Source organism: Polypterus senegalus, chromosome 14, assembly GCF_016835505.1.
Source record: "Polypterus senegalus isolate Bchr_013 chromosome 14, ASM1683550v1, whole genome shotgun sequence".
Taxonomy (NCBI): Eukaryota; Metazoa; Chordata; class Cladistia; order Polypteriformes; family Polypteridae; genus Polypterus; species Polypterus senegalus.
Genome location: NC_053167.1, coordinates 137,463,067 through 137,483,477, shown reverse-complemented (window position 1 = coordinate 137,483,477; position 20,411 = coordinate 137,463,067).

Below are 20,411 nucleotides of genomic sequence, written 5' to 3'. Positions count from 1 at the left end.
TAGATAGATAGATAGATAGATAGATAGATATGAAAGGCACTACATGATAGATAGATAGATAGATAGATAGATAGATAGATAGATAGATAGATAGATATGAAAGGCACTACATGATAGATAGATAGATAGATAGATAGATAGATAGATAGATAGATAGATAGATAGATAGATAGATAGATAGATATTTTACTTAGGTAAAATGAAAGGCACTATATAATAAAAGGATGCCTCAGTTTTATACAGTAACGCTGGTCTTTGTGTTCTTTCATTGCTGAGGTTCATGTCGCCTCCGTGGCCATTGCATATTTTTGCCATTTCAACTCCTCCTTGTTCCCTCCATAGCCCTGATGCCGTCTCTGTTTCTCTCACTCTGTTTGTCTCCTCTCATCAGTGCTGATATTGAAGATGGCTCTGCTGTCACAGAGTGTTGTTAGTCTTATAGTGATAATGGTGATCTCTTTGCCCCAGATATTGTCCTCCTCTGATAAACAAGGTATTTTCAGTGGTGATTTTTGTGACTACAATGTGGTGCTGGAGTTTTTATTTTTCTTTTTTGGATGGCTGGGTTCAAATCAAAAACATTTACTAAAAGTGAGTGTCACTGTTGAGCTAACAGGAAGCACTCCTCCGGGTCTTGCATGTTTATTCACTTCTCCTTGCAGAATTAGAGAGATCATCTCAGTAAGGGCACCTTTAGTGAGGAATGTTGAAGTTTTGAGGTGAGCTTGCAAAGGAAACGGAGAGGGATAGCGATAGGTGAGGGGCCTCTTACAAATGCTATTTTCTCTAAGTGTATGTTGGGTATGCTATTCTTTTCAGTTAATAGGATACTCGGGCACCCAGGCAACCAAGCACAGTGCAATTAAGGGCTTTCAAATGATAGATCAACATCACAAATAGTGTGAGAGAAGCTCAAGTGATGGCAAAATAATAGAAGGGGTTGGAAAGGGGGCTGAGTTTGGCACAGGGGGTGGTGGGGAGAGGGGGAATAACTGAAGCCATAAGTGGAGCCGACTGTCTGATGAATTTGGACAAGAGAAGTCTGTTTGGGTTCAAAGACAAACAGGTAGAGAAAAGTAATATGAGAAATGGGAAGGCACTAAATATATAAATATATAAATATTAATGTTATTTCATTTGAAAGATTGATAGATCATAAGACATTAAAGAAGATATGCAAATATGTTTGTCATGTATGTCATTATATATGTTTATTATAATAGATAAGGGCGGCATGGTGTTACAGTTGTAACACTACTGTCATGCCTTAAGGAAACCAGGGTTCTTTTCCCAGGTCCTCCCTGCATGGGCATGGAGTTTACATGTTCTCTTCATGTCTGTGTTAGTTTCCTCCGTGTGCTCTGTTTTCCTCCCACCGTCCAAAGACATGCAAGTTAGGTGCAATGGCAATACTAAATTAGCCCTGGTGTGTGTATGTGTGTGTGTGTGCGTGTGCGTGTGCACTGTGCTAGCTGGGATAGGCCCTGGCACCCCCTGTGACCCTGTTCAGGACTAAGTGGGTTAGAAAATGACTGGCTGATTATAATACATGGATATGTGAGGCACTGTATAAGAAATATTCGTAGACATATAGATACTTATGTATCTATTATAATGACTTTCAAATGTGCCTCATATACCATTCCATTAGAATGACTTTCTATCTATCTATTATATAGTGCCTTTCATATCTATCTATCTATCTATCTATCTATCTATCTATCTATCTATCTATCTATCTATCTATCTATCTATCTATCTATCTATCTATCTATCTATCTATCTAGAAGACTTTCTTCTATTGTGCCTTACATATTTGTCTAGTATAAAGACATAGTGATTTACATATCAATCAAACTGTCTTATATAGTTCCCTATCTGCCCGTTATAAAAAAAATCAAATTTACTTATCTTTTATAGTGCCTTACATATAAAGTAAAGCACATATAATAAAATATGAAAGCCATTGTAAAAGATAGGGAACTATGTAAGACATAGATAGACATGTAAGGCACTATACAAGATAAATAAATATGAAAGTCATTATAACAGACACAAAAGGCACGTATGAAAGTCATTATAATAGCTGCATAGATATGCAAGCTGAACAGGAGGGCAGCAGATAAATGACACTCTGTGACATTCTGTGACACTTTGCTCTCCTATCCTGCCCCCCTTTCTTTAAGAAGACCACCAGGCAAAAGTGTGAAGCAGTGAAAATGGCCAGCCCACCTCCATGTCCCAATACCACCAAGCACCCCCACCAAAGTGCCCTTTCATCACCCGCCTCTCGCTACATGACTCAGCAAATTGGACTTGACAGCCGAGGGCAGCAGCTTTGCTGGGCCCTGAGCCAAGGCTGGCACAAGTTGAAGCGCCCGGCCGTTTTGTTTTACGAGACAGACACATTAGCAGCTGGGTGTCCCGCTGTTTGCCGCAGCCTCAAATTAACGATTAACCCCCACCCCCCAGGCCCCCCCTTTGTTAAGATCTTTTATTGCCCAACCCAAGAGGCTGTAAATTCTTTGGCTGCAGCATCACATTGCTTCACAGAGCACCATTTCACATAAAGGAACTCGGGCACGGCAGGTGGACTTGCACAGTCAGGTGAGGGCGGCAGCTCCTGAAAATCTCTGGTTGTGCCACCCAGTGCTGCCACCTGAGCTCACTTTGTAGGTAAAGTGGGATGATGGGTAGCAGAACTGGGATGAACTTCCATTTTCCAGGCATCAAATTCACTTTAGAGCTACAAGCTCTGATTCAGCGCATCTCCTAACTGCTACCTGCTATGGCAGCTTTTGGCCTCTGGGTGGTGCAATGGACTATAGGTCTACATCCAGGCTATTAGAGTAATGGGCGGAGCTTCAAAGTGTATCAGGGAAGAGCTTCATCTTGAAATTTCTAGAAGTGTTCTGGGTGTTTCCTGTAGGCGGTACAGTCGACTCCACTTAAGTGCACATCAGTAAAGTGCACGCTCCGATTAGCTGCACGTGATTTGCACAGTCCCTATTTATCAAGTAAATGGACAATAAGTTCAGATAAGCGCACAATCCGTTTAAGCGCACGTACTTTACTTATTCCATTGCTATTCTCTCCAGCCAAATTCACTCCGGTTAACTGCACAGTCTCTTCTTATCCACTTGTCAAACAACGATATTGATTGACATACTCAAATGACATAATCAGCGTGCGATGATGTGAGTAGCCCGGCTCTTGTGACTGGCTGAAGGCGGATCGTTCAGGTACTGATATCCAATCCCAGATGAGGATACTGCTGCTGCCAGTGCAATTAATGTACAGACTGTTTCCTTCACAGACGCGATGAAGTTCCTACTTATGCTTGTCAGGTTGTCAGGACTATGGACAGTTTTACAGCCTCAGTAATCACATCCACAGCCTGAATTCTGCGAACAGTGTGCAGAAAACAATAGCTGATTATTTTCGTAAAATGTAGGCCCGATGAGACTTTCTCGGAGATAATTTCAAGTCCCACGAGAGATCATTTCCCAGCCTGGACCAAGTGGAATTGAAAACCTAAGAGGTCCAAGGAGGGTCGGAAATAAAAGACAAAGAGTAGAAGACAAAGTAGAACATCGTGAAAAGGTTCAAAAACGGAGTGATACAAAAGCAGAGCAGGTTAGAGATTATGAAAGTATTAAAATTCGAAAGTCTCAAAAAACCGATAGTAAAGATTGCATTAGCGCTAACAAACAGAAATCATTACTCGATGAAATAACGGAACAGTGAAAAGAGATCGAATATATGGACATAGGTGAGATAACAGAAGTATGTAGATCTTGTTCAGCTTTAAACTTTAAGTCGGAGACTTATAGATTGTGTAATTCGTGTTGCCATCAGGGAGAAGTAGTGTTTCTTCCCAATGAAGAGGCGTATCTGCCGAGTGTTAAAAGATCTGATTTTTGGTGAAAGTGAAATCCATACACACTACAGACAAAATATTCAAATGTACAATAATCTGTTTGCGTTCGCATCATTCAATGCTCAAAACATAGATTTACATGATTCAGGGCCATACACTATGAAAATCTGTGGTCCCGCAACAATTGAAGCTACGAAAGTTTAATTATAAAGAAACCACAACTCGGTCAGGTTTATATTTATGATCACAAAGAAACGACGCAACATAGAATCGAAAGAGTTAAACGATCAGACGTATTAGAACTTCTACAGCCAATAATGGATACAAATTCATATGTCCAAAAGTATCGCACTTTACACGAAATTTATAGTTAGTTCTATTATGCATATGTAACCATTCTCATGAAAATAATTTTACATATGCGTCCCCATTGGCAAGCGGCAGTTCTGTGAGGTGACTATCACTTGGGGCCCGCATTGGGGTTGGTGAGCGAAACAAGTAGGGGGCAGATCCCCCTTAGTTTTAATAAAATCCACATGTTATCTTGCAAAAAAGTTGCTGAATACTATAATTAGAAAATCTGGTGTACCTTAACATTATTTTTATTAAATTTGCGCACAAGTTTATACAGTCTTCACATATATCGGTAACAGTGGATGACGTAACCGGCCCTGCATGGGGTTGGTCAGCACTAGGCCCCACACTTTTTTTACTAGATTATATCATTGTATCTCTCTATTAAAAAAGAAAGTCTTGGGAAGGGACTTTCTCGGAGATAATTTCAAGTCTCGCGAGAGATAATTTCCCGGCCTTGACCAAGCGATTGGATGTATTAGAAATTCTACAGCCAATAATGGAAACAAATCCATACGTCCAGAAGTATCGCACTTAACACAAAATTTATAGTTAGTTCTATTATGCATATGTAACAGTTCCCATGAAAATTATTTTACATATGCTTCCCCATTGGCAAGAGGCCGTTCCGCGAGGTGACTATCGCGTAGGGCCCACATGGGGGTTGGCGAGCGAAACAAGCAGGGGACAGAGCCCCCTTAGTTTTGATAAAGTCCACATGTTATCTTGCAAAAATGTACCTGAATACTATAATGAGAAAATTTGGTGTATGTTAACAATATTTTTATTAAATGCACACACAAGTTTATATGGTCCACACATACCGGTAACAGCGTTTGACGTAACCGGTCCTGTGTGGGGTTGGTCAGCCCTAGGCCCGCACACCCCTAAGGCTGCCTCTGACATGTATATCATCCATCCATCCATCCATTATCCAACCCGCTGAATTTGAACACAGGGTCACGGGGGTCTGCTGGAGCCAATCCCAACCAACACAGGGCACAAGGCAGGAACCAATCCTGGGCAGGGTGCCAACCCACCGCAGACATGTATATCAGTTAATGAGTATAATAATACATTTATTTATATAGCGCCTTTCCCATGCTCAAGGCACTTACAGAATGTAAGAAAAAATGGCAGGGTGTACAGTATATAGCATTGGACAAACCAAACAAATAAATAAAGAAGATTACGACAGAGAATTCAGAGAAAACAAGCCTAACAGACAACATAATTGATAGTCTCGCACACACATACAGGTTAACAAGCTGGTTAAGTTTGCAGATGATACCAAGATAGGTGGATTAGCAGATAATTTGGAATCGGTTATATCGTTACAGAAGAACTTGGATAGCATACAGGCTTGGGCAGATTTGTGGCAAATGAAATTTAATGTCAGTAAATGTAAAGAATTAAACATAGGAAGTCAAAATATTAGGTTTGAATACACAATGGGCGGTCTGAAAATCGAGAGTACACCTTATGAGAAGGATTTAGGAGTCATAGTGGACTCCAAGCTATCAACTTCCCAACAGTGTTCAGAAGCCATTAAGAAGGCTAACAGAATGTTAGGTTATATAGCACGATCTGTGGAGTACAAGTCCAAGGAGGTTCTGCTCAACCTTTATAATGCACTGGTGAGGCCTCATCTTGAGTACTGTGTGCAGTTTTGGTCTCCAGGCTACAAAAAGGGCATAGCAGCACTAGAGAAGGTCCAGAGAAGAGCGACAAGGCTGATTCCAGGTCTACAGGGGTTGAATTAAGAGGAAAGATTAAAAGAGCTGAGCCTTTACAGTTTAAGCAAAAGAAGATTAAGAGGTGACCTGATTGAAGTGTTTAAAATTATGAAAGGAATTAGTACAGTGGATCGAGACTTGTATTTTAAAATGAGCTCATCAAGAACACGGGGACACAGTTGGAAACTTGTTAAAATTTCACACAAACATTAGGAAGTTTTTCTTTACACAAAGAATGATAGACACTTGGAATAAGTGACCAAGTAGTGTGGTAGACAGTAAGACGTTAGGGACTTTCAAAACTCGACTTGGTGTTTTCTTGGAGGAAACAAGTGGATAGGACTGGTGAGCTTTGTTGGGCTGAATGGCCTGTTCTCGTCCAGAGTGTTCTAATGTTCTAATGTTCTACAGGTGACATGAGCATCTTGACATGGGGGTAAACTGAGAGAAGGGGAATAAAGTCAAGTAGAGCTAACAGCCTTCCTGAACAGATGAGTTTTAAAAGAATTCATGGAGTCAGCTGACCTGATTAATTTCGGTAGGTCATTCCAGAGTCTGGGCCCTCGCTATACAGCTGAAGGCCCTGCTGTCACCCATGGAGTGTAGATTAGTGTGGGGCACAACAAGATGGCCAGAATCAGAGGACCTTAGTGGGCGGGGGGGCACATAGTGATGGAGAAGGTCACCGAAGTAGTTTGGCGCAAGGTAGTTTAAGGCTTTGTAGGTTATTAGTAGGATTTTATATTTGATTCTGTAAGACACGGGGAGCCAGTAAAGACGGAGCAGGATGGGTGTGATGTGCTCACTGCTGCTGGTTCGAATGAGGACTCTTGCACCTGAGTTTTGAATAAGCTGCAGCTGTGATATACACTGCATCCGGAAAGTATTCACAGCGCATCACATCTTCCACATTTTATTCTGTTACAGCCTTATTCCAAAATGAATTAAATTATTTTTTTTCCTCAGAATTCTACACACAACACCCCATAATGACAACGTGAAAAAAGTTTACTTGAGATTTTTGCAAATTTATTAAAAATAAAAAAAAAACTGAGAAAACACATGGACATAAGTATTCACAGCCTTTGTCATGAAGCTCCAAATTGAGCTCAGGTCCATCCTGTTTCCCCTGATCATCCTTGAGATGTTTCTGCAGCTTCATTGGAGTCCACCTGTGGTCAATTCAGTTGACTGGACATGATTTGGAAAGGCACACACCTGTCTATAGAAGGTCCCACAGTTGACAGTTCATGTCAGAGCACAAACCAAGCATGAAGTCAAAGGAATTGTCTGTGGACCTCCGAGACAGGATTGTCTCGAGGCACAAATCTGGGGAAGGTTACAGAAAAATTTCTGCTGCTTTGAAGGTCCCAATGAGCACAGTGGCCTCCATCATCCGTAAGTGGAAGAAGTTCGAAACCACCAGGACTCCTCCTAGAGCTGGCCGGCCATCTAAACTGAGTGATCGGGGGAGAAAGGCCTTAGTCAGGGAGGTGACCAAGAGCCTGATGGTCACTCTGTCAGAGCTCTAGAGGTCCTCTGTGGAAAGAGGAGAACCTTCTAGAAGGACAGCCGTCTCCACAGCAATCCACCAATCAGGCCTGTATGGTAGAGTGGCCAGACGGAAGCCACTCCTTAGTAAAAGGCACATGGCAGCCCGCCTGGAGTTTGCCAAAAGGCACCTGAAGGACTCTCAGACCATGAGAAACAAAATTATCTGATCTGATGAGACAAAGATTGAACTCTTTGGTGTGAATGCCAAGCGTCATGTTTGGAGGAAACCAGGCACCGCTCATCACCAGGCCAATACCATCCCTACAGTGAAGCATGGTGGTGGCAGCATCATGTTGTGGGGATGGAACTGGGAGACTAGTCAAGATAAAGGGAAAGATGACTGCAGCAATGTACAGAGACATCCTGGATGAAAACCTGCTCCAGAGCGCTCTTGACCTCAGACTGGGGCGGTTCATCTTTCAGCAGGACAACGACCCTAAGCACACAGCCAAGATATCAAAGGAGTGGCTTCAGGACAACTCTGTGAATGTCCTTGAGTGGCCAGAGCCCAGACTTGAATTTGATTGAACATCTCTGGAGAGATCTTAAAATGGCTGTGCACCGACGCTTCCCATCCAACCTGACGGAGCTTGAGAGGTGCTGCAAAGAGGAATGGGCGAAACTGGCCAAGGATAGGTGTGCCAAGCTTGTGGCATCATATTCAGAAAGACTTGAGGCTGGAATTGCTGCCAAAGGCGCATCGACAAAGTATTGAGCAAAGGCTGTGAATACCTATGTACATGTGCTTTCTCAGTTTTTTTATTTTTAATAAATTTGCAAAAACCTCAAGTAAACTTTTTTCACTTTGTCATTATGGGGTGTTGTGTGTAGAATTCTGAGGATAAAAATTAAATTAATTCATTCTGGAATAAGGCTGCAACATAAAATGTGGAAAAAGAGATGCGCTGTGAATACTTTCCGGATGCACTGTAAGATTGGAAAGGGCGTCAGCCAGCAGCGAGTTACAATAATCGATGCGGGATGTGATGAAAGAATGGAGAAGTTTCTCAGCGTTAGAAAAGGAGAGGAAGTAGCAAACACGGGATATGTTACGGAGGTGAAAGTATGTAAGAAAGTTTCTTAATGTGATTTATGTGAGCAGAATAAGAGAGGGAGGAATCAAAAATGACACCAAGATTCTTTGCAGTGGACGCAGGTCTGATGAGATCACCACCAAGATGGACTGGGAAGGAGCTCATTTTATTAAGTTGCATTTTAGTCCCAATTTGCAGGAGTTTAATTTAATTATTATTATTATACATGTATCCACTATATTCTTCACCGTATTCTGTTTTAATGAATGTTTTATTGCATTTGAGGTTTGACTAGGCCAGTAGGTGGGGTAACTGAATGGTCCACTTTTGGGCCTGACATTTTGCACTCATATTAAGCGCATGTGGTGACCTCGTCCAACGGAGGCCATGCACTTAAACGGAGTTGACTGTCGTTTGATTCTTTTTTTTTTTTTAAAGCACCGTATAAAACAAACTTTGATGTTTACTTTTCGAAGGCATTTTTCTTATGAATGGATCCACTTGCCCGTTCGTTTTTCAAACCTGCATAATCAGCTTCAGGATCACAATGAGGAGGCCACAAAATGAATGGCGAGATGTGATTCTGAAAAAAAAAAGAAGAAGAAGAAGTCTTAGTTTTTGAAAAACTCATTTTGTGATATTACATAAAGCCGCAGTTCTTTATTCGAGGCCAGATAAGGAGAGACGCTATATAGAATGCAGATGACCTGTGCTTTAATGACAAGTTCCCGGTGACAGGCTGACTCATTTTTACCGAGACGTTTCGAAGGATGCTCAATAGGCCATAAAAATAAGAAAAGGTTGGCCTCCAAATGAATAAAGAGCTAAATACGAAGTGTTAACTGTGAATTTGGCGATGCTGCTCATTATAAATAGCTCTCTGTGAAAGAATGGCTGACATTTAAAAGTGTGAATGGATTGGTTTTTGAAAAGAATTTGATCATACTGCTCATTGTAAATGGCTTTCTACCTGGCATAAGAAGTGCTTCATGATAGACCTGACATTGAAAGGTGCTATATAAAATACAAAAAAAGATGACATTGGAATAGCACATTAGGAATATCTACAATATAAAAGTTAAAAAAAGGAACCTTTTGACTAATGGTTTTGTAACTGTGCTTATTTTGCCATTAAAAATAGGAGCCTTCAAATGAAAGGCACTATATAGAATGGAAACTGATTTTATAAAGTGTTTGATAACAGTGTTAACTGTCAATGGATTTGTATAAGGGATTGATTTATGACAAGAATTTTATAGTAAATGGTTTTCTCCAGTCAGAGCCACAAGTTTTTGGACACGTGACACAATTTTCATCATTTGGGCTCTGTACGCCACCACGATGGATCTGAAGTGAAGAACTCAGCGCGAGATTGAAGTGCAGGCTTTCAGCTTTAATTCAAAGGGTTTAACAGAAATATCACGTGACCCCTTTAGGAATGACAGCCATTTTAATACATATTACCCACCCCCCTTTCCCAATTCCATGGGCTAAGAAGTATTTGGACATTTGACTGACAAGCTGTTCCATAGCCTGGTGGGAGCAGGACCCTCCTCTCCTTATTTCATTAACTGCTAAGAAGGTAGAAGGTCTGCAGCTGTGGAATTTGCATTAGGATGTTCTCACTGTGAACTCTCAATATGAAGTCCAAAGAGCTGCCCATGCAAGTAAAGACAGACCATCATTAGGAAGAGAAAATAAAACAAACCCTTTAGAGAAACAGTAGAAACACGAGGTTGGGGTCAAGTCAACCATTTGGTAGATTCTTAAAGAGAAGGAACTTACTGGTGAGTACAGCAACTCCAGAATGTCTGGACAACCACAGAAGACAACTGAGCTGGATGATCACATAGATAGATAGATAGATAGATAGATAGATAGATAGATAGATAGATAGATAGATAGATAGATAGATAGATAGATACAGTGGTGTGAAAAACTATTTGCCCCCTTCCTGATTTCTTATTCTTTTTCATGTTTGTCACACAAAATGTTTCTGATCATCAAAAACATTTAACCATTAGTCAAATATAACACAAGTAAACACAAAATGCAGTTTTTAAATGATGGTTTTATTATTTAGGGAGAAAAAATCCAAACCTACATGGCCCTGTGTGAAAAAGTAATTGCCGCCTTGTTAAAAATAACCTAACTGTGGTGTATCACACCTGAGTTCAATTTCCGTAGCCACCCCCAGGCCTGATTACTGCCACACCTGTTTCAATCAAGAAATCACTTAAATAGGAGCTGCCTGACACAGAGAAGTAGACCAAAAGCACCTCAAAAGCTAGACATCATGCCAAGATCCAAAGAAATTCAGGAACAAATGAAAACAGAAGTCATTGAGATCTATCAGTCTGGTAAAGGTTATAAAGCCATTTCTAAAGCTTTGGGACTCCAGCGAACCACAGTGAGAGCCATTATCCACAAATGGCAAAAACATGGAACAGTGGTGAACCTTCCCAGGAGTGGCCGGCCAACCAAAATTACCCCAAGAGCGCAGAGACTACTCATCCAAGAGGTCACAAAAGACCCCAGGACAACGTCTAAAGAACTGCAGGCCTCACTTGCCTCAATTAAGGTCAGTGTTCACGACTCCACCATAAGAAAGAGACTGGGCAAAACGGCCTGCATGGCAGATTTCCAAGGCGCAAACCACTGTTAAGCAAAAGAACATTAGGGCTCGTCTCAATTTTGCTAAGAAACATCTCAATGATTGCCAAGACTTTTGGGAAAATACCTTGTGGACTGATGAGACAAAAGTTGAACTTTTTGGAAGGCAAATGTCCCGTTACATCTGGCGTAAAAGGAACACAGCATTTCAGAAAAGAACATCATACCAACAGTAAAATATGGTGGTGGTAGTGTGATGGTCTGGGGTTGTTTTGCTGCTTCAGGACCTGGAAGGCTTGCTGTGATAGATGGAACCATGAATTCTACTGTCTACCAAAAATCCTGAAGGAGAATGTCCGCCATCTGTTCGTCAACTCAAGCTGAAGCGATCTTGGGTGCTGCAACAGGACAATGACCCAAAACACACCAGCAAATCCACCTCTGAATGGCTGAAGAAAAACAAAATGAAGACTTTGGAGTGGCCTAGTCAAAGTCCTGACCTGAATCCAATTGAGATGCTATGGCATGACCTTAAAAGGCGGTTCATGCTAGAAAACCCTCAAATAAAGCTGAATTACAACAATTCTGCAAAGATGAGTGGGCCAAAATTCCTCCAGAGCTGTAAAAGACTCATTGCAAGTTATCACAAACGCTTGATTGCAGTTATTGCTGCTAAGGGTGGCCCAACCAGTTATTAGGTTCAGGGGCAATTACTTTTCACACAGGGCCATGTAGGTTTGGATTTTTTCTCCTAAATAATAAAAACCATCATTTAAAAACTGCATTTGTGTTTACTTGTGTTATATTTGACTAATGGTTAAATGTGTTTGATGATCAGAAACATTTTGTGTGACAAACATGCAAAAGAATAAGAAATCAGGAAGGGGGCAAATAGTTTTTCATACCACTGTAGATAGATAGATAGATAGATAGATAGATAGATAGATAGATTGGAAGGCACTATATAATAGATAGATAGATAGATAGATAGATAGATAGATAGATAGATAGATAGATAGATAGATAGATAGATAGATAGATAGATAGATAGATAGATTGGAAGGCACTATATAATAGATAGATAGATAGATAGATAGATAGATAGATAGATAGATAGATAGATAGATAGATAGATAGATAGATAGATAGATAGATAGATAGATAGATAGATTGGAAGGCACTATATAATAGATAGATAGATAGATAGATAGATAGATAGATAGATAGAGATAGATAGATAGATCTATCATAGATCTATCTATCTATGTATCTATCTATCTATCTATCTATCTATCTATCTATCTATCTATATATCTATCTATCATATCTATCTATCTATCTATCTCACTATCTATCTATCTATCTATCTATCTATCTATCTATCTATCTATCTATCTATCTATATATATCTATCTATCTATCTATCTATCTATCTATCTATCTATCTATCTATCTATCTATCTATCTATCTATCTATCTATCATATAGTGCCTTTCATATCTATCTATCTATCTATCTATCTATCTATTATATAGTACATTTCATATCTCTAACTATCTATCTATTATAAAATGTCTTTGATTTTCCTACATTCCTGTCTGTTATATATCTATCTAAGAAGAGCGCTATATAGCGCCCAACCCGACACAGATTGGAAACGGAGGCACATATAAAACTAAACCAAACTTTTATTTTCTTCAGCTGGAGGGCACATCTTCCCTGTAGTCCGTGTTCTGTCACAACACAGTCCCAAGCACAGTAATCACCACAAAACACTCTCTTCTTTTGGCACCACAACTCCTCCCAGGCAACCTTGTCCTGACTCTGGTTGCTGGCTCCCTTTTATTGGGTACCCGGAAGTGCTCCAGGTGCTTGATTGGAGACATCTGCCTGCACTTGCGGGTAAGACAAAACCAGTGCCCAAAAGGGGCCAGCAGCTCCTGCTGCAGCACCCCCTGGTGGCGCCTGCAGAACCCCACAGAGCTGCACAGATCTCCAACCCTCATGCTGCCCTGAGGGAGTCCAAGGCACCACTGCAACCCAGGGAGGCCTCCATCTAGTGTCCATGGGGAGATACTGGGCTTCCCACCCTTGTCCCACTGGGAGATGTGGTGAAGAGGCATCCCAGCCAGGCATGGACCCTGGCCATCCGTCTATCTATCTATCTATCTATCTATCTATCTATCTATCTATCTATCTATCTATCTATCTATCTATCTATCTATCTCATAAGCGAGGAGAGTGTGTTGAGCAGATGGAAAGAGGACTTTGAGGGGTGATGAATGAAGAGAATGAGAGAGAGAAGAGGTTGGATGATGTGGAGATAGTGAATCAGGAAGCGCAACGGAATAACAAGGAGGAAATAAGGACAGCTATGAAGAGGATGAAAAATGGAAAGGCCGTTGGTCCAGATCACTTACCTGTGGAAGCATGGAGGTATTTAGGAGAGATGGCAGTGGAGTTTCTAACCAGATTGTTTAATGGAATCTTGGAAAGTGAGAGGATGCCTGAGGAGAGGAGAAAAAGTGTAGTGGTGTGTCAATATTTAAGAATAAGGGGGATGTGAAGAACTGTAGTAACTACAGGGGGATAAAACTGATGAGCCACAGCATGAAGTTATGGTAAAGAGTAGTGGAAGCTCAGTTCAGAAGTGAGGTAATGATGAGTGAGCAGCAGTGTGGCTTTATGCCAAGAAAGAGCACCACAGATGTGATGTTTGCTCAGAGGATGTTGATGGAGAAGTTTAGAGAAGGCCAGAAGGAGTTGCATTGTGTCTTTGTGGACCTGGAGAAAGTATATGACAAGGGTGCCTCGAGAGGATCTGTGGTATTGAATGAGGAAGTTGGGAGTGGCAGAGAAGTACGTAAGAGTGGTACAGGATATGAACGAGGGAAGTGTGACAGTAGTGAGGTCTGCGGTAGGAGTGACGGAGGTGGGATTATATCAGAGATTGGCTATGAGTTCTTTCTTATCTCCAATGGTGATGGACAGGTTGACAGACGAGATTAGACAGGAGTCCCCATGGACTGTGATGTTTGCTGATGACATTGTGATCTGTAGTGAGAGTAGGGAGCAGGTTGAGGAGACCCTGGAGAGATGGAGATATGAGAGGAGAGGAATGAAGGTCAGTAGGACCACCAAGACAGAATACGTGTGTGAATGAGAGGGAGGTCAGTGGAATGGTGAGGATGAAGGAAGCAGAGCTGGCAAAGGTGGATGAGTTTAAATACTTGAGAATAACCGTACAGAGTAACAGAGATTGTGGAAGAGTAGTGAAGAAGAGAGTGCAGGCAGGGTGGAGTGGGTAAAGAGTGTCACGAGTGATTTTTGACAGACGGGTATCAGCAAGAGTGAAAGGGAAGGTCTACAGGACGGCAGTGAGACCAGCTATGTTATATGGGCTGGAGACGGTGGCACAGGAGGCAGAGCTGGAGGTGGCAGAGTTAAAGATGTTCAGATTGGCATTGGGTGTGGCGAGGATGGAGAGGATTAGAAATGAGGACATTAGAGGGTCAGCTCAAGTTGGACGTTTGGGAGACAAAGTCAGAGAGGCGAGATTGTGTTGGTTTGAACATGTGCAGAGAAGAGATGAGGTGTATACTGGGAGAAAGGTGCTAAGGATAGAGCTGCCAGGGAAGAGGAAAAGAGGAAGGCCTAAGAGAAGGTGGCGAGAGAGGACATGCAGGTGATGGGTGTAAAAGAACAAGATGATGAGGACAGGAAGATATGGAAGAAGATGATCTGCTGTGGTAACCCCTAACGGGAGCAGTCAAAAGTAGAAGAAGGTTCAAAAATATGTATGTAGTGCCTTTCCTGTCTATCTGCCCAAGTTTCACACTGTGTTTTCATCCTTCTTTTATGTAATGCCTCCAATCTTCACCTTTCTATTAAAGTGTATAGGTTTGATTATGGCCATGTGCTGATTATTACCGTCAGTTTATATGTGTGTGTCAGAGTTTGTTAAACGTGCTTTGTGCTGTTTTCATATTTCACATGCCACTCAGTCTATCAGTCAGTGCAGAAAGTGCCTACAGTGTGCTGCTCCATCAGATGAGCCCAGATGTTTTATTATTTACACAATGACATTAATTGATTTTTAATATCTATGTCTGAACAGTTAAATTAACTCAGATAATAAACATGCATGAACATAAAGATAAGTAGAAGATGAAGCCCTTATGTGAAATCTTTCTTTCTTTCTTTCTTTCTTTCTTTCTTTCTTGTATATTAAATGAAAAGGCCACCTAGATGCACTTCCTCCCCGTCTCCCGTCCCCTCAGGGCACCATGTAATTGCTTCCAGAATGACACGTTTTACATATCATTTGTTTCCAGGCTCTGAAAATACATTTAAAATTAAAAAAAAGAAAAAGCTCGCGAAGCATTCCACGATGTCTCGCGTCTCCTCTCACATACCAGACGCCCTGCTGTTGTGAAGCAGATTGAATGTTGCTGTCGGCTCTGTTTGCTGCTTTGCTTGACTTCATATTACTTTTATTATGAACTCCTTGAGATAATTAGGTGAAAATGAGGCAATACTGGTTTTGCTTTTTCAGAGTGCAACCAAATAAAAATTTTGATTTTATTATTCCTTTTTTTTTTTTTTGGTTAACAAATTAATTAAAGGACTTTGTTAAATGGTGCGACTCAAACCACCTACAACTGAACACCAGCCAAACCAAGGAGCTGGTGGTGGATTTTAGGAGGCCCAGGCCCGTCATGGACGCCATGATCATCAGAGGTGACTGTGCAGAGGGTGCAGACCTTTAAATACCTGGGAGTGCAGCTGGATGATAAGTTGGACTGGACTGCCAATACTGATGCTCTGTGTAAGAGAGGACAGAGCCGACTATACTTCATTAGAAGGCTGGCGTCCTTCAACATCTGAAATAAGATGCTGCAGATGTTCTATCAGACGGTTGTGGCGAGCGCCCTCTTCTACGCGGTGGCGTGCTGGGGAGGCAGCATAAAGATGGGGGACGCCTCACGCCTGGACAAACTGGTGAGGAAGGCAGGCTCTATTGTAGGAATAAAGTTGGACAGTTTAACATCCGTGGCAGAGCGACGGGCATTAAGCAAACTCCTGTCAATCATGGAGAATCCACTGCATCCACTGAACAGGATCATCTCCAGACAGAGGAGCAGCTTCAGAGACAGACTGCTGTCACCATCCTGCTCCACTGACAGACTGAGGAGACCCCACACTATGTGACTCTTCAGTTCAACCTGGGGGGGTAAACGTTAACATCATACAAAGTTATTGTCTGTTATACCTTCATTGTTATCACTCTTTAATTTAATATTGTTTTTTATCAGTGTGCTGCTGCTGGAGTATGGGAATTTCCTCTTGGGATTAAAAGAGTATCTATCTATCCATTTCCTAACCTGCTGAATCCAAACACAGGGTCACGGGAGTCTGCTGGAGCCAAACCCAGCCAACACAGGACACAAGGCAGGAACCAATCCTGGGCAGGATGCCAACCCACCGCAGGACACACACAAGCACACACTAGTGCCAATTTAGAATCGCCAATCCACCAAACCTGCATGTCTTTGGACTTTGGGAGGAAACCCACGCAGACACGGGGAGAACATGCAAACTCCACGCAGGGAGGACCCGGGATGCGAACTTCAACGAGTGAGGTGACGAGGTCGACCCACTCGGCCCATTATTCATTGGAATTTTCTTAAGATTTGTGGCTCGCTGCTTGCTATGAGCCTATGATATGAACTCTGTCTAAACTGTTGCCAAAATGAATCTGTACACTGTTGTTTAGACACAACTTAAAATTTGATGACATGTTTAGAAATAAAATTTAATGAAGAATAAAAATTTAGTAACACGGCTTACACACGATTAGAGTACATGTCAAACGTCAAAGTCATGTCCAAGTGCCAGTACCCTAGTAGGCCAGTAGCTCATCATCATCATCATCAACAATACTGGCTAGGATACTTTTGTCCATCGACATCAATGAACGCCTAAACATGTTCTTGCGTCATTGTGCTTCTCAGGCGGCTGATCAAACTGCTCAGTTACAATGGAATAAATGATAACCGAGGTTATAATGAAAACCTCACATGACTGAAATGTTCCATTAACTTAACAAATAAACTATAAATGTTCCATCCTAATACGAAAAATTTCCATCTTGTGCTTTATAACTTTATTTGATCATACTAATAATCGCAGCTGATAAATGCTAATTATCGTTCACGCCAATGACCAGAGAACAATAAAATGCATAATACAAAATCTAAACGAATTATTAGTACCAAAGAATTTAAATACTAGATATGAGATAAAATAAATTGCAATAATGTACAGGGTGACACAGAAAAATGGGAACTTTTGAAATGCTTAGTGGCAGCCATGTACAGTTGGCAGCACTGCGGAACAGGGACCTTGAGCTGTAAACAATCTCGCCATTCAGTAATCATGGATCAGTGGAACGGTCAACAACGTGCTGTCGCCATGGACAATGAATTTCTGGACAAGCTGTGGATGTCAGATGAGGCCCATTTTCATCTCACAGGTTACGTGAATAAGCAGAACTATCATTACTGGGAAGACAGCAACCCTAATGAAGTTCATGAACGCCCTTTACACGTCAGCAAGGTGACAGTATGGTGTGCGGTTTCGTCACACGGGGTCATCGGACCTTACTTTTTCGAAAATGAAGAGCAGATCACAGTGACTGTCACTTCAGATCGGTATGTTGAGATGTTGCGATCTTTTGTTGCACCTGCATTGAACAATTTTCCACAACTTCACGAAACCTGGTTTCAACAGGATGGTGCGACATCGCACACTGCAAGGCAATCAATGGCGGCTGTGCGAGAATTGTTCGGTCAAGATTTGGTGACATTCCCTGGCCCTCAAGATCACCGGATTTGTCCGTTTGTGATTTTTTCTTGTGGGGCTACCTTAAGAGTCGGGTCTACACGACTCGGCAAAGGACACTGAATGAACTGAAACAAAGAATTCAAGACGAAATTCATGGTATCCCAGCTGAGATGTTGCAGCGGTCAATGGGGAACCTCAACAGCAGATTGGAAGAATCATTTTCAGACATTGATAAATTGGATTACTGTCGCAAGTTGTAGTGGTTCAATTGCTGTCAATAAAATTATTTTGTTGGATTTCTTCTATTTTTATTAGGTTTTTCAAAAGTTTCCGTTTTTCCGTGTCACCCTGTATACACTCACCTAAAGGATTATTAGGACCACCATACTAATACGGTGTTTGACCCCCTTTCTCCTTCAGAACTGCCTTCATTCTACGTGGCATTGATTCAACAAGGTGCTGAAAGCATTCTTTACAAATGTTGGCCCATATTGATAGGATAGCATCTTGCAGTTGATGGAGATTTGTGGGATGCACATCCAGGGCACGAAGCTCCTGTTCCACCACATCCCAAAGATGCTCTATTGGGTTGAGATCTGGTGACTGTGGGGGCCATTTTAGTACAGTGAACTCATTGTCATGTTCAAGAAACCAATTTGAAATGATTCGAGCTTTGTGACATGGTGCATTATCCTGCTGGAAGTAGCCATCAGAGGATGGGTCCATGGTGGTCATGAAGGGATGGACATGGTCAGAAACAATGCTCAGGTAGCCCGTGGCATTTAAATGATGCCCAATTGGCACTAAGGGGCCTAAAGTGTGCCAAGAAAACATCCCCCACACCATTACACCACCACCACCAGCCTGCACAGTGGTAACAAGACATGATGGATCCATGTTCTCATTCTGTTTACGCCAAATTCTTACTCTACCATTTGAATGTCTCAACAGAAATCGAGACTCATCAGACCAGGCAACATTTTTCCAGTCTTCAACTGTCCAATTTTGGTGAGCTCGTGCAAATTGTAGTCTCTTTTTCCTATTTGTAGTGGAGATGAGTGGTACCCGATGGGGTCTTCTGCTGTTGTAGCCCATCCGCCTCAAGGTTGTGCGTGTTGTGGCTTCACAAATGCTTTGCTGCATACCTCGGTTGTAACGAGTGGTTATTTCAGTCAAAATTGCTCTTCCATCAGCTTGAATCAGTCGGCCCATTCATTCTCCTCTGACCTCTAGCATCAACAAGGCATTTTCGCCCAAAGGACTGCCGCATACTGGATGTTTTTCCCTTTTCACACCATTCTTTGTAAACCCTAGAAATGGTTGTGCGTGAACATCCCAGTAACTGAGCAGATTGTGAAATACTCAGACCGGCCCGTCTGGCACCAACAACCATGCCACGCTCCAAATTGCTTAAATCACCTTTCTTTGCCATTCTGACGTTCAGTTTGGAGTTCAGGAGATTGTCTTGACCAGGACCACACCCCTAAATGCATTGAAGCAACTGCCATGTGATTGGTTGATTAGATAATTTCATTAATGAGAAATTGAACAGGTGTTCCTAATAATCCTTTAGGTGAGTGTATGCTATCCTAAATGTAGCGGTATCGAAACAGAAATCGGCAAAAGGCAGCTCTGATCAAATTTTTCGCTGCAACGTTGTGTACTGACAACTAAAACAACTTGATGACGTAATACAGTATATTATATAGGACTATATAAATCACAGTACCGGACCGATATTGTTTAGCAGTTTAGAAAATGTATTTTAATATCAAACAGTAGCCAGTACATCAAAATTATTTCATGAAACGGCTGGCCCATAACCAAACTAGAGTCCGTGGCCCACCTGGCATTACCCAAATGCCCTAATTGAAGAGTCCCATCATTTGTGTCCATGCTGTTTTCATTTGTTTAATTATTTGAAATATTCTGTGGAATCAAAATCTTGATGACAAAGTCTGATTTGTGTTGAGTACAGAATAAACAACGACGAGGGCCATTGACTTCTGTCAGTTTCAAGATATTTCAGAGACAATTGTGGGGTATTATTTTTTCATGAAGGGTCCAAGAAAATTTGTCCACTGTCCTTCACAGAGGTCTCCTACTTCAGACCAGAAGTGAAATTCTCAAAACTTCGAGTTCAATCGCCCCCCAAACCTGTCCAGTGACTTGTGCACATTGTAAAAGTAACCGTCATGCCAATGATTAGGTACCATCAGTGCATTTTGCTCAACCGAGGGTGGGCAACCAGCTGGCCGAGGTCATTCTGACTTTCATGATGAAGAAACTGATTACCACCCGACCTAACTATTTAATTTGCTCGTTTCTGTCTTTCCATCGTAGAGCTCCAGCTAAATGATCACCTGAATAGACGCACTATTCTTAACAATTTTC